Below are 13873 nucleotides of genomic sequence, written 5' to 3'. Positions count from 1 at the left end.
CTTTAGCTTAGGGTAATTCTTAATGACATGATCAGTTGCCTTACAATAGTTGCACCTGCTCTTTTTCTTGCTTTTATTAAGATCCTTCTCAGACCTGTTGTTGCTCTTGGAAGGAGAAGAAGTTGCAGACCTACTAATAGGAGAAGAAACAGTGGAAGGGGTTGCCTTACCACTTCTTCTCTACTGGGGGGCAGCAACAAATGCCTGATCAACTGCACGCTACCTAGCCTTGTTTTGCCTGGACTGTGCTTCTTGCAAGAGCTTGTTGACTAAGGTATCATACTTGACAACATCAGGTCTGTCCTCCTCAGTAACAAGTCTCCACGTGGAAACAAAAGTCTAATATGACTCAGGTAAAGCATCAAGAACAGTTTGCACCAAGAGAATGATCAGGAATAATCTCACCTGCAGAAATCAACTGTTCCTTGAGATCTTTAATCCCAGCAAGAAAAACATTCATGTCATCACCTTCCTCTGCATAATCTTCGATTCTAGCTCTTTATGCAGGTAAGAGATTTTTACCTCGTTTTACGACCTGCATGCAAACCAGCTAGAATATCCCAAGCCTGTTTTGTTGTTTTAGCTGAACGAATATGTGGAGTGATGTTATGTTTGATAGAAAGTGCAATCAAGGCATGAGCTTGAGCATCTTTACCATCCCAACAACGAGCTTGTTCAGCAGTGGGTAAAACAGCAGCAACAGTAGAGCTGCTAGAACCTGCAACATCCTCAACAGATTCTATATCCACAGAACCTGGACGTACATCCATACCCTGCACAATGTTCCACACTCCTTTTGCAACCAAAACATGCTGCATCATGTATGCCAAAGTGGGTAGTTGTTGTCTCCATCCAATTTGTCATCGCAGACAACATGCAAAATACATCATTGCTGTTATCAGCCATGGCAACTGACTGAAACTCATGCAAAAGCTACCTGTAAATGCAGTAAAGACTGAACAAAAAACAACTCGTGCTATGTAGCACGGTCCACAATAGAACACGTATGCCTGTTTTGCTAAAAACTGCACTGTCGAAATTTCTGCACAAAATGACGAAAACACCTGTGCAGAAATGCAAAAACGGAGCCCGAAACGACCTCAGATGCAATTTCTGAGAACGCAAAGCCCTATAGGCTGAACTGCAGAGTATAGGGACCTGCAGGCGCTCGTGAAAGCTTCACCTCAATCAGAGAACATGAGTCGGAGGGTGCTAGCGGCGTAGCCCTGGGAGCCGATGCCTACTCTGATACCAATTGTTGAAATTAGGGTTGCAAGAAAGCACACAAAGCTTGGAGAAGAAGAAGCAAGAATGCACACAACACAAAGTGTATTAGATTGTGTCAATGTACAAAGATAAGTTAGCCCTAGAATGATGGGCGTTTATACAAGCCGAGGGAAAAAACCTCCTAAAGAGAGAAAAAGTGCCCCGGCGGTCCTAAGTGTGTTAACACACATCACTGCCTATATATGTGGCAACATGATTATAGCCTAAAAACACATCTAAGAAGCTGTAGGCTTCTTCACCTGCTACCCATTCTAATACATGTTCCATATATGGCAATGGATAGTGGTCTTTCCTGGTGGTTGCATTGACCTTTTTGAGATCAACATAGACTCTCAATTTTCCATTCTTCTTTGGCACAATCACGATTGGTAAAAGCCAACTTGTGTGGTCAATTTCATAGATGAAATCCGTAGAGCGACGAGTTTATCAATTTCCTCCTTTACGATCGCTGCATATTTCGGATTCATCTGAAATCCATAGAGCGATGAGTTTATCAATTTTCTCCTTTACGATCACTGCATATTTCAGATTCATCTGATACGGTTTTTGCCTGGATGGTCTCGATCCTTCCATGATCAGAATAGTGTGTTGAACCACCTGGGTTGGTACACTCTTCATTTCTATGTATTTCCAAGAAAAAAACTATCTTTGAATTCTTTTAAGAGAGCAATGAGCTATCCTTCTTCAGCACCGCAGTTAAGAGTCTTTAGTAATGTAGACAGATTTGGTATCCTCCCTTGGCTTTGCAATGTCTACCTCAACGTCCATTAATCCATCGTAAGATGTGGATTGGCCATTTTCCTTTACTCTTTTGGCCGTGAATTGGACCACCTTTCATTCATCAATGGTGTAGGTTTTGAAATGGTCCGGCACTAAGAGTAGATCTGGCTTGTCGTCCTCCTCATCTTTTGTCTAAGCACTTGCCTTCTATGCCTTGCACTTGGCTTCAGCCACCCACAGCCTTAGTGTGTTTAGGCATTTTTGGCTCTTGTGGTGTAGCCTTCTTTCGTTTTCTACGTCCTGCCTTAGTGTGTTTAGGCGTTTCTAGCTCTTGTGGTGTAGCCTTCTTCTCTTGTTTTCCTTCCAAGGTTATCTTACTCAACTCCTCACCCCAATTCCTAGAAAACTCCTCGTGTACGTTAGTGACCTCGAGATATCTTAGCCACTCGGTGTCCGTGGGTTTACTTCTTAGAAAACTCCTTGTGTACCTTAGTGACCTTGAGATATCTTAGCCACTTGGCGTCCGTGAGTTTACTTCGTAATAGGGAATTTAGTCGAGCAATATACCTCTTTTTTTTAACGCCATCTCCTAAGGCATTGAGTGTTGTTGTGTCCTTGCGATCCAGACACTTCTGTGCTAGAGGCTTCATCCTCTGTTTCCTCTTCTCTTGGTTCCACATCTACCATGTGCACTGAGGTGGTAGGAATGTTTCTTCCTGATTCAACATACTAGGTTCCTCTTGGAGGGCAACACATCTATAGTAGCAAGCACGTGCATCCAATTTTCACGTAAATTCGAAGGTGGAAGCGACGCGTACATTTCAACATCTTCCTCTTTTCCTCTATATACTACCAAGTACTCACCCACACTTCCAACACACGATTTTCCACAACTACTGTAATTCCTTCTCTACCACACAAACCTTATCTACATGTTTTATGACAATGCACCTTCCAAATGCAAAGTCAATGGTGAATCTTGCATAGTGGGAGTTGGAGCTCTAAGAGGATGGAAGAAACAATGGTGTTTCCCCGGCAGTGGCACCAAAAATGTTATGGGTTACCGCACCTCCCAAGAGAGAACTCTATCGATTCACAATCAGAAGAAGCAATAGACAACAACTATCATTGGGGACTTACCAATGCTTCGAGCTCACGTCCCTTGAGGCTCCCCAAGCTTTCTTTTAGAAGCTCCACTCCTCTAATCTCCACCTCCACGTTGTCACTGTGGAGTTGCTCTCACCACAATGCAAGGCAATCTACCTCTCACTCTTCCACACACATGCATACAAGAGAAACATGCACTAGAGCACATTCTCTCTCTCTCTCTCTCTCTCTCTCTCTCTCTCTCTCTCACACACACACACACACACACACAAGGTAAACCAAGATAGCACAAAGGGGGATTGTGTTCTTTCATTATGAGAAATTGCCTTTTATACATCTGGCCCTTATTCACACTTGGGTGCCTAAAACTTACTAACTAAGGCCTTGTGTGGCCAATATCTCAAAATGTATAGCTTTTATAGTGCCTTTACATATCACTTATTAATGTCCTTAATTGGAGGATCATCTTTGTTAATCCAAAATGGGATTAACAGTAATCTTGGGGCACATTGCAACCAAAAAAGCATTTCCACATATGATGACAAGATCAAAATTATCTTGCAATTATTACCCCCAACAAAATACAAAGGATTATTTAGATTTATGGGCCACATTGGGTATTATCAAGGTTCATTATATTATATGCCAAAATTGCAAGGCCATTTACTTTATCGAATATTAATGTAGTCCTTAATTGGAGAGAAGAATGTTAAAAAGCATAAAAACCAAACTAGTTTTTCATGTCACAATTGATTACATTTGACTCTTGAATATGGTTTAAACATAAAACTAAAAGCATAACCCTTTAATTGGCCATCTCAATTAACACTTTACATTCTAATATATAAGCGTGAAAAACTCAATTAAGTTTTCTTGCCAATGCCAAAAATATGGGTTTTTTTACACAAGCACAAATTTGTTAAAGGGTAGCCAAAAACCGTATTCTCTTATGTGTATTACATCAGGCTTGCAAAAGGTCAAAACTCATGTTCCATTTTCACTTTGAAAAACTCAATGATTTTTCACGTCATGAAAAAACTAGGGATTTTTATGTCAAAGGAACTAACTTGATTTTTATCATCTAACTTTGCTCATTATTAACGCCATGTCTACTAACCCTCCTAAAGCATATATTGTTATCAACTTACCCTCCTAAAACATCAAAAACTCAAAAAGTGCAACGATGAAATGACCAAGAAAACCTGGTCTTTTACATCTAAGGTAAATCAACATGCATAGGATTCAAAGCCTTCTTTACTGTTTCCAACTTACTTTACCTTAAAATGATTTTAAACCTGCTTTTTCACATCCAAGAAAAATCAACATAAATAGGATTCAAAGCCTTCTTTACTGCTTCCAACTTACTTGAATAGGATTCAAAGCCTTCTTTACTTGACCTTAAAATGATTGTAAACCTCTTGCTTATTCGTAAACCCAAAAACTTGGTTTTGCAAATCAGTTAAAATATTTCAAAAAGCATGAAAGTGTATCCAAGAATTTTTATAAGGCAACAATCAATAGAAATCATGAGAATTAGTCGTGCACATTCGTGTGAAAAAACTAGTAAGTTTTTTCACGCCATGAAAAATTGATTTTCATGTCATAAAACAAAGATACATAGATGGTCTGGTAAACTCTAAGAAAATATGAAAAAAATAGATTGATTTTCATGTCATAAAACAAAGATACATAGATGGACTTGAGATCTATACTATTATGACCTTGACAAGGGACATTCGGAAGCTTGTATCACTGGCTGCACATATGGCCTTTAATTGTGCCGGCGATCTAACATGGGTCTTTTTAGTGCGTATGCGATCCAACAGTAGAAGGGGGAAAATCAATTGGAGGTTATACGGAGGCCTGGGAGTGCAAAACATGGTGTTGAGCCAAAAAATGGAATTATCTTCCAAAGAGCCCTTGTGGAAAGGGAGGAGGGGAAGTAAGGAGGCTAAGGGAGCTAAGGCCACCTAAAAGGGGACCTAGGGAAGATCCACTAGCTCCTCTTCACTAAGGTCGCCCGCCTCCTCAAGCTTCAGGTCATCGCTATCCTTGGGAGCATGCATACAGTTCTCTTGAGATGTGTAATGCAAAATGTGACACATTTTGTAGTTGCCTAGTACATGTGTTTGCTATGCTATACATCACTTTGGGGTAGCCGTAGTGCTCCTTAATAAAAGGTGCAAATGACACAGATGATATTGTCCCCCACAGATGCAAATGACATTGATGTATGTGAGGTCTAAGCTGAGACATCTTGTCACTAGCTCATAAGAAAATGTGAGTTATGTTCTGGCTTTGAACATTGATTCAATTTGAGGAACATCTTTCACTTGTAAAAATTTTTGAGTCGGGTTTTGAACCATTTTATGGGAAGGGCGAAAATGAGAAGCTTTCTTCCCACCTTATTTACCTCAAACTGTTAAATATTTTTAAAGCTAGAAGGATGTTTCATCTCTTCAATTTACTTTTGAGATTTGTAGCAATCTTATAGAGATTTATAGTAATCTCAAGATCTAAGGTTTATAGAGATTTCAGACGATTTGAGAAATTTCAAGTAGATTTGGAGTATTATTTGTTATTCACTGTGTTATATTTGTGTGCATAGCTACTGAAGTTTAATTGAAATAGGGTTAGATTCCATCTGTTTGATAAATTGGGGAAGTACATGACATGTACTATCATTTTGGAAAATATCAGTGGGTGAATTCCCTCGTGTTTGTTTAGTAAATCTGTAAAATTTGGAATCCAAGTGGTTGGGGTTACGTGCACCCCATGATTTATCATATTAATCTACAGGTATACTCCACAGTTATTATTGTAGCATTTTGAGGTTAGATTTTTAATCTCCTCAACAATATACTTGCAGTTGGGTAGGTGTGAAAGTGTTTCACACTTTGCTCAAGCATGGTAGGTAGCCATGAGATGGATCCACAAAGTATTTGCACAAGTTCTTGAAGGACTCTACTATTTATATCCACACTGAAGCTTGAGTCTAAGGTTACTATCATGGCCTAGTAGGATTCATAGTTAGATGTTAAACCGTAGAGTTTAGAGATTGACGTAGCTGTTGATCCAATGACATTGGATTAGCAGGGATTTGGTGCTAAAATTCCCTAACTTTGTGTCATAGTGCCAAGGGTATAAGGTTAATCTAATTAGCATTTCGTAGAGTAAGTAGCTTGAGCGTCTCGTAAAGATGGCTCCTTTGGATATTTTAATTCGGGAGTAGTATATCCATAAGTATGGACTTACTCAACCAAATCAAGGGAAAGATTTAGAGTTTTAGATAGATATGGTAAAGCGGACGCAATTCAACTTTACCAACCAGACATCACAAAAAAAAACAACTTGTACTAATTTGTGTTTTGAAACTATTTTATGAAGATTATACGAAGAGGACCCAATATTCCTTGTTTGTCATCGATTACAGTTGGGTAGGTAATGCATTGCAACTATAATGAGGAGGCAACAAGGAAATGTTATACGTGAGACCTCATATCGGTGCTAAACACAAATTGGATGTCTGATGTTCATGTCATAGAAATCTCGAAGTACACAGATTCATTTTCTTTTTCTATCAATGTAAGGTGTGTTGGAGACATGCCTAAACCACATATCGTAGTATATGTATATACAAACCAGTTAAACAAGAAAAATTCTCAACACTTGCTTTGTAGTAAACCATTATTTATGGTTGAAGATAGTTTATGGATTGTTGTCTATAGTTGAGAATGGTTTACCACCACTAGTTTATATCTAATGTTTAACTTAGTAGAGGTGTCCAGTGAGCCCACACTTGTAGAGGTGTTCCTGGACGGTGCTACTAATGTTTAGATATCAACATGGTAACCCAAAGACATGTCCATAGAGACATACCTGACTATTGAGTCACATGGTTGTAGTGCCTAGATGTTGAATTTAGAGGAATGTGATGAGCTATGGTGGATCAAACACTAGAATCAACATCATTAATAAAGTGATTAACAAATAATTAAGACGTGATTAGTGAGCAATTAACTGATAGCTTAATGTAGGCATGGATAATCAAAAACCAGCAAATTCTCATTAGGCCAATGCCTCAATTTATAGAGTTTACATCCAAGCATCAAATCCCACTGATTTCTCCTTGATTCACTCCACCTCTCTTGCTTGATTCTTCTCCACCTCTTCACTTTTCCCAGAATATCTCCACACTTCCTAAATCTTCTTATGCTACCCTTTATTCTCTCCCAGTAGATTCTTCTCACCTTTTCACAGGTTCTTTCACATTTACACATCCTCTTTTACAGCCTCTAACCAAGGGCTTGTTCCCGCACACACCCTATTCACTTGTATATTTCAATACCTCCCCTCAAGTGAATACTCCTAGAACACCTAGACCCTATACCAAGTTTCCCTCCTTACTTGATAGTTCGCGAGACCAGTGCCTAGCACACCTCCCCTCAAGTTATCTTAGCACACTTGGACCCTGTACCAAGTTTCTCTCTTACTTGATAGCCCGCGACCAGTGCCTCAAGTCCCTAAACTCATAGTCCTTAACACTCTCTCTCTCTCTATGTGTCCAAGGCTTACTATAGTTACCTTGCGACCTTGACTAAAGTGCTCACACATACATCTACCACGTGGCCTACATCATCGGTGGCTCAGAGGTGGTTTTACTTTGTTGGGACAGGTTACATTGGGTTGTGGGGTCTCTCTCTCTCTCTCTCTCAGAGATTTTCACATGGCTCCTCTCGCTTTGGAGCCTCACATCTTCTCTTGTCTTCAGTCTTCTTGTCGTGGCACCTTCTCTTCATGCATCCGTCTCTTCTTTCAGTCTTCTTAGGGCAGCTTCTCTTCTCGTGTCCATGTCTTTCTTCAATGCTTCCTCTAGATCTTCTTGGTGTGGATCTTCCTCTTGGAAGGAGATGTTCTTCTTCTTTCATGGCTGGGACCATGAGCTTGTCCGTCGGTCTTTTTACTCCATGTGAGCAACATGTTCAAATGTTTTGCTGACAGTTCCTTTGGGTTTTTGATGTTTATCTTATGTCATTATGCAATGCAAACCCAAATTTATGCGGGAGGTCTTACCTCTTGCCTTATTCTGGACAAGGGCAGTGTCTGTTCCCATTTTTACACTGATGCAATGTGCCTAATACATAATGCGTATAGCATTCATTCTTATGTACATTCCCAAATGCAACTCTGGCTATGAATAATCTTGAATTTGAGTGAGATTTACAGGCATTAATCAAGGGTTAAATGCAAAATGATGATTATCACAAATTTATCAGTATAATTTTACCAGAAATTACATTAAATCAAGGGTAACCAATTTGTACGGAATGGTTGGAGTATCAAACCAACTCCGAATTGCAATATGAAGTTATAGGGATCTATATCAGATACCTAATGGTTAATTTGAACCCTCAATTGTACCAAAATAGAGTGATTAGCTCTGATTAATCATTGATTAACAAATTAATCCACTATTTTGTGTGCAAAAAATAGAGTATGCGGGGAGTCTAGATCTAGTGCCTTAGACTTCAAATGAGCTCAAATGCTTTCAAATCCATCAATAGCAATGAGTCTAGTAGAGGATTAAGCCAATAAACACAAGATTTGACTAAATATTGAAAGCTTAATCTTTGTTTTACCAAAGTCACTTGTTGTGCTGCAGATTTGATGAAGAGCTTGGATCTCACTGTAGACTTGATCAAATTGAATTCTGTCTTCACCAGCTTGTAGAGCATGCTTGAAAACCCCTGGAGCTATGAGGAATTAGACCAATTGTAGCTGAGCAAGACAACATCTCTATTCTTCTCTAGAAAAACGGCGCTAGCAAATCAACAAAAATCGACAGCTATACTCAGCGGTTTGCACATCTGTCTTGACTGGCTGGAGCTCCTATGGGTTAGCTATCTTGGGCTAGAAGGGTTTGGGCAATGGTTGAGTGTGTAAGGAGAGAGAGCTCCTCCACTGGCTGGGGGTACAGAGGCTAGTTGAAAAAAGAGGAAAAAATTATAATTTTCTACTAATCCTAATTAGCAAAATAATTAGCAAGATAATGGGCTCACAAAATGATGGATTCTAGGCATGGCTCTGATACCATGTTGAAATTAGAGGAATGTGATGAGCTATGGTGGATCAAACACTAGAATCAACATCATTAATAAAGTGATTAGTAAAATAATTAAGATGTAATTAGTGAATAATTAGCAAATAGCTTAATTAATATATAATTAGTGAATAATTAGCAAATAGCTTAATTAAGATGTAATTAGTGAATAATTAGCAAATAGCTTAATGTAGGCATGGATAATCAAAAACCAGCAAATTCTCATTAGGCCAATGCCTCAATTTATAGAGTTTACATCCACGCATCAAATCCCACTGATTTCTCCTTGATTCACTCCACCTCTCTTGCTTGATTCTTCTCCACCTCTTCACTTTTCCCAGAATATCTCCTAGAATATCTCCACACTTTCTAAATCTTCTCATGCTACCCTTTGTTCTCTCCCAGTAGATTCTTCTCACCTTTTCACAGGTTCTTTCACATTTACATATCCTCTTTTACAGCCTCTAACCAAGGGCTTGTTCTCGCACACACCCTATTCACTTGTATATTTCAACACTAGAATGGTTGCTAGAGTAGACATGTAGATATGTATGTATCTACTCGTGGGCTTGGGGGACTGTAAAACTCTCTTGGCTTGCATGTTTTTTATTGATTGTCTAGTAGTGCATAGACACTATAGATCACATAGACGTTGTCTATGTGGAAACCTTCGTTTTTGCAAGATGTGTAAAGTGTTATTGGAAGAACACAAGAAATTTTTGAGAGGGGAAAGTCTAGCTTTCCCTAGACTATGTGTAAATTGTCATTAGAAGAACGCAAGAACTTTTGGAGAGGGGAAAGTGTAGTTTTCCCTAGACTATGCGTAAGGTCAATTGAAATCTACAACATTATAGAACAACTTTGCTAAGACTTGTAACAATTGTGCAAATTTGTTGAATTAAATTCCATGTGGTTTCTAACCACCACAAGAGAAGAACATCTTTGATGTTGTAGAACATGTAAAGAAATTCCTTAAATGTCAGAACACATTCAATATAAAGTTTTTGAGGATTTGGCATATACAAAGGCATGATATATTTGATGCCTTAGTAGCACTTTGTGTTTTATTAACATCTTTCATAGTTGCAAGTGGCAACTATGGTTTAATGTTTCTAAATGAAATAGGAGTGCTACATGTTTTCTTGGTCATAGTACTTAAGGAAAATACATGCTATGTGTCTTGCTTTCCTTGTCTTAGTACTTAAGGAAGTTGCAGGTGTAGGTGATCGTATGGTTTGCACACACGGACACTTGTTTATAGCTTTTTTAATTGTTTGGTGGATAAAAATGCTTCTTAAAAAGAGGGGTAAGGTGGATTGATATGGAAAAGTTTAATCCAACTAAAAGATGTGAAAACATCCAAACTTGCTATGCTCTTTATCCAACATCTCTACAAACTATATGGCATGTCCATAGATATAGTGTTGTATAGAGATAGCAAGTTTGATAGTCACTTTTGAAGGAAAATCTTCAAAAATTTGGATATCACTTTGAGTATATGGCATGTCCATAGATATAGTGTTGTATAGAGATAGCAAGTTTGATAGTCACTTTTGAAGGAAAATCTTCAAAAATTTGGATCACTCTGAGTATGAGTATGGCCAACCATCTTGGTTTTGATGGTCACATCAAAAATTCCACCAAGTTCTAGAGCAAATGCTTGTGTATATATGAGTAGAAAGCAATACAATTAAGATAAACATTCAGAGACTAGATTTACTGTATTCAGGTTGATGCATGGATTCTACTCTAGATCTCCTATGGTTGTAGAGCTATATAAGGAGAAGATTCAGCATGTTGGTAATGTAGCCTGGTAGTGTAGTCTACGGACTGGAGTTACCGGAGAGCTCTTGAGTACATTTAGTTTTTCATGTCAGTGGCATGTGAAAACAACGTATCACAAGGGCAACGTAGTTTGCCTTGAAGTTCTAGTTGTGTCCTTACAATTACTATCACTTCCATTTGAACCAAAGAGGATTCATAGGTTTAGAGATTGGAACACGAGGCATATTGTGTACTGTAGATGCTTGTTAACTGGAAGGATAGGTCAAAGGAGGCTTGAACATTAGAACAATTAAATATGCTTACCAAAAGCTTTCCCCAGTTTGTTTTTGTGGACAATTAAGTATGCTTACCAAAAGCTTTCCCCGGTTTATTTTTATGGACGAAACTATTCTTAAGGGGGTAATGTCATGTAGCAATGACGTGTGGGAGCTCAACTGGATGTGGAGCCCAAATGTCGGAGTGCAGAGACGGTGAGTGCATTTGGGGTCTAGGGGTGAGGGCACTCAAGTCGGAGCACTTGGGTGGGACCGGGGCGGGGCATGCCCCTATAAGTGGCCACCTCCACACTCCCCTCTATGGTTGGGTGGTGACTAAAGCTCGAGGCCCTTCTCGACTAATGTGGAGGCTATGGCAATGTTACAATGATGGTGTTAAAACCAACCACCAAACAATTGAGGCTTTTGGAATTTAGCCCCATTGTGGAAACATAGTTTTTTGGTATCAAAAGTATACGAAGATTTATATGCATAAAATACTAGTGTTGGATGATGAGAGGATGGACCCCACTTATATGCCCATGAAAATTAAGATTCACTTTATTAGAGTTTCAAGGTGAGAAAGAAAGCGATTCCCACCTGTTATAACTTCCATTTTTTCAGCCAAGAGTGTTCAATACATTATATAAACAAAGGTAACAAATGTTGATGTGGGTCAAAGCTTCCCAACCCAGCAGGGGTGGTGGCAACATGCAGATTATAAAGCTGATTGTGGTTTTTATCGACCAAAGAAAATAAAGTTATAAAGGTTACGATCCAAAAATTCTTTACTGACGTAAATAGAGGCCAAATAGAAGAAGTCATGATGTACTACTATCATCTCGATGCTCTCCACCATATATATGAGGGTGAGGAATAAGTGTCATGAAAAGGCACTACAAAAAATGTAACGTTTATGAGAAAGTTGGTCACACACAAACTTAAATAGATAGGTTAGGAGCTTTGAGAGCCACGCCCAAGTATGAATAGGCCCAATTGTATGTAAGTCATTATCTCATAATGAATGGACATAATTTCTCTTTGGGTTAAGAGAGTCTCCGAGTCTTCTAGGTGCTCTTTTCTTTGTGTGTGTGTGTGTGTGTGTGTGTGTGTGTGTGTGTGTGTGTGTGTGTGTGTGAGAGAGAGAGAGAGAGGGAGAGAGAAGAGAAGAGAAGAGACTAGATTTCTCCTTAATTCATGTTCCTATCAATGCTTGGTGTGAGTGAGTCCTTGCACAAGAAGGTGAATTAGTTTCCTTGATTCGTGTAACTGAAAGGAAGGGAGTGCTGAAGGAGAGAATTAAGCAAGCTTAGATGGCATCAAGAAAATCGAGCTTGGAAGCAAGGTTAGTTTTCTAACGACTGTTGTTACTTGTTTGTGCTCTTTGTTTGTGAATGTAGGAGTTTTGGAGAGAGCTAAAAGGGACCATAACATCACTCTAGAGGAAGCACTCCAATTGCACACTGACATCGATGGTCGAGACCTACTAGGTCAAGGTAACCTTATGCACAAAAACTTTAGATCTATGAGGGGTACTCCAGAACCACAAGGAACCTCCACTATAAACATAGGATGTAGAGAGGTTATATGAAGTTGCACATGTTAGGCGACACATTAAATGCTCCTCCCTTCCTCACACATAGGATGTTTACAAGAGATACTTTTTCTCTCCCACCACTTGTCTCAGCTAGTTTAGGGCTACTTTATGATTTTGTAATGCAATGTTATCTAGGTAGCTAGTTTGTTTTTTCCTAAGCAATGAACAAGTACGTACATGTAGACCAAGATAGCTTGACTTGATTGATTTGACACACAAGAAAGTACATCACTCTTATAGAGTGAAGACACACACTCAAGTACCATATGCTTATGGGATAACTCCCAAAGTGACACGTGGCACTCTCTCACACAAAGACTCATAAACTAGTTTCTAGTACAAAGACTAGAACACACTCTTTGACTATGATTTCTCCAACAGGTTTTGGGTTTCAAATAAATTAGATGAGGGATTTCTTATCACAAAAATTATTTTGGAGAGAGAGAGAGAGAGCATCTACTAAAGACCCAATGGGCTTATGAGACCAAAGTGAAACAATACCATGATATATACATTACAGAATGGAAAATAACAAATTAAAAATATCTCATTGGAGAAATCTCATCATGGGATACCAAAATCATGAAACATGAGAGGAGCATCGGCCCCCCATAGATGGTTTGCCACTCTCCAATATATTAAGCATGGTGCTTAATGAGTATAGTTGAGGTCTCCCTCAGCTACATCATGTGGGGAAAGGTAGCTCAATGGCAATGGAGCATGTCCAAGATCTAGAGCTCATGAGGGGATCATGGTTGATGTCCAGGGAGGCCTTGCAGACATTTGTGAGTTTTGGTTTTCTTACTTATGATTTTGTGCCTAAACAACAACGCAATAAGGTTGATGAAAAGGTAATAAAATGTATTCTTATGGGATACAACTTAGAATTCAAAGGGTATCGACTCTACAATCTGGCCACAAGGCAGATTTTGATGAGTAGAGATGTTATCTTTGTTGAGAACTCAGTTTAGCCCATGCTTTTATGTTAAAAATAGCAAAATGTATGCTCACATGATATCTTTG

This window comes from Cibotium barometz, chromosome 58, assembly GCF_041138505.1.
Source record: "Cibotium barometz isolate CiBa-2024 chromosome 58, ASM4113850v1, whole genome shotgun sequence".
NCBI lineage: Eukaryota > Viridiplantae > Streptophyta > Polypodiopsida > Cyatheales > Cibotiaceae > Cibotium > Cibotium barometz.
This window is presented reverse-complemented; position numbering follows the sequence as displayed.